Raw genomic sequence first — 2726 nt, 5'->3', positions numbered from 1 at the left:
TGCTTCAAAATACACCTTGTTATCCAAGCGATTTCTGGTTGCCAGTGCATGTAAACCAACATCAAAGATGAGTACGTTTTTTGTTCTGTATTAGCATTGATATGGGGTGGGGGGTAACATTTATGCCTACAACTTTTAATCAGCAGAATATATTTTCTTGTTTTTAGTACCAAAGTGTATAAGAATACATTTCTTATCATTTGGTATGAAGAAAATGTAATTACATCGTTAATTATGTCACAAGAGGTCAAAAGGTCATCAACGAAAGATCAACATCGAATTGACCCAAAATATATCAAAACTCTCAATAATAGTTTTCCTATCATGTTAAAATGAAATGAACATAGATACAAGTTAGTTGAAGTAAAAAATATATTAAAATACAAATATAGATAACATTGGAACATCTTGCTCCAATCATTACAGAGTTATGGCTCCAAAAGTATGTGGGCGTGTCTATATTATGCATTCACCATGGGATTTTGATATGAATGAAAAAGATCTTAACTAGTTTTAAGTAGCAGTTGTGATGCTGAAAACTTTTGAGGTAGCTTACAAGTAACTGGTCTATTATTACAGGACGCCAAAAGGTCATCAACCACAGATCAAAATCGAATTCAGTCAAACTGTATATTAAACCTCTCAATAATATTTTACTTATTCTATTCAAACTAAATTAACATGGATAAAAGTTAGCTATAGTAAAACATATATTAAAATACATTTATAGATAAAATTGTAACATTTTAGCTTCACTCATTTCAAAATTATGGCTCTGAAAATATGTGGGTGTGTCTATATGATGCATTCACAATTAGATTTTGTTGTAAATTAAAAAGTTATTAACTGACTTTAAATAGCAGCTATGAATCTGAAAACTAGTGATAAAGCTTAGAATAGAAGTGGAATGTATATTATAAAATATATTTTCACAATTGTGATACATAAATAACTAGTAAATATGAACTACGTAATAGAGTATGGGTGTGTCCATTTTATGCACAAGAAAAGGATTTGAAGTTTATATAATATGATAATGATGAAACAGGGTATCCACTTACACTTTTTCTAATTATTATGTAACTGTCAGTGGTGTTACATATTAAGTTGCCTATACATCACCATGAATTGCATTTAATACATAAATTTATATATATATATATATATATATATATATTATATACAGTATGCATATACGAATTAAGTTTGTAAATTAGCTATATGCGCTATAAAATCATTAGAAATAAAATATATATGTAATAACAATTATACATATATTTAATATATAAATATAATGTATATAGCATAATTACCGTACATATATATTATATATACAGTAGGCCCTATATGTAGAAATTATATATACATTGCTTATAAAGTACAGTATATATATATATATGTATATATATGTATATATATATATATATGTATGTTTGTATATACAGTATATATATTAAATATATTATGTTCATATACTGTATAAATATTCTGTATATATATAATATATACTGTATGTGTTTAATAATAATAATAATAATAATAATAATAATAATAATAATAATAATAATAATAATAATAATGTGGTCTTATAGAGCGCTTAATACCAAACAAATACTTCTAAGCGCTTTACAAAAACAGAAAAGAAAAGGAGGGATACCAAAGAAATATCCTAACAGAAAAAAACCAAAAAGCAAATACGCAGAGGAACCATTTTCACCGCTCCGTTCTCCAGCACTTTGAAGCTCCCATAATAGAGAGTTCGCCGGAACAGAACTCACAGGAGCTTGAGAGAAATTGGCATCTGACTATCCTATCCTACCACAAAAGAAATGTATAAAGTAAATTTGATATAATCAATGACTAGGGTTTAAACATAGAGAAAATAGAACAGTCTTTATGGTTTAAACAAGAGGGGCAAAGTAAACTGTAAAAAGATGATGTTTTAGACATTTAAAAAAAATGTCAACTGACGCCGTCTCTTTAATTGCTTGTGGAAGATCATTCCAGAGATGAGCAGAACCTTATATGTATATATGTATACCATACATACATACATACATAATTATACTATACAGTAATATAATATATACATAATAGTGTACAGTGCATATAAATATATATTAGGTATATACTGTAACTGTATATACTATATAAATATACTATATATGCTGTTTTTATACAGTATATATAGGCCTATATATATATATATATATATATATATATATATATATAGAATCTAATTAAAACGGAACAGTAGAGAATGATGCACGGTAGAGATTGCATCTTTAGATCTCCGATCTTGTTCAAAAATTCACGGACTAGTGCTGTCTCGTAAGAATTTTGTAGGACACGTTAAGAATGACAAAATATTCTCTGTATCTACTGGAACCGAGCCACATAGCTTATATTCCACTATTTACATTCACACCTGGGCTGTGTGTATATATTGCCTTGGTTTGGCTCTGTAATCATTAGTGGCCGTGGGACTAGTTTGGGCCCTACCTAAGCTGGTCGAACGTTTCGTTTGGGTCTATACCCTAGCTGCACTGATGAGGCCTGAAATGCCGAAACGGATCCGTCTGCAGATATTGGGATTCCTTCCAGTGGATGCTTAGTTTATTCTGTCATTCTGATCGGATTTTCTCTACTGTTCCGTTTTAATTTTAAATAGTTTTGCATTATGTGGCCGTTTGCTGTTTTATGGGTTTTTCCCATTTGCCTTTTAA

The 2726-nt window shown here is 29.1% G+C and overlaps 1 protein-coding gene across 1 annotated transcript in view; it reads right to left on the bottom strand.

The window, feature by feature from the left end:
* Positions 1-2726, bottom strand: part of LOC117105215 — an 11056-nt gene that overhangs the window by 7470 nt on the left and 860 nt on the right. The gene's annotated exons all lie outside the window — the stretch shown is intronic.

Source organism: Anneissia japonica, unplaced genomic scaffold (genome assembly GCF_011630105.1).
Source record: "Anneissia japonica isolate Jap-2015-1 unplaced genomic scaffold, ASM1163010v1 scaffold287726_len2788222_cov184, whole genome shotgun sequence".
In the NCBI taxonomy this organism is placed as follows: domain Eukaryota; kingdom Metazoa; phylum Echinodermata; class Crinoidea; order Comatulida; family Comatulidae; genus Anneissia; species Anneissia japonica.
Note: the sequence above shows the minus strand (reverse complement) of the source record. Positions and strands in the feature narration are given on the sequence as shown.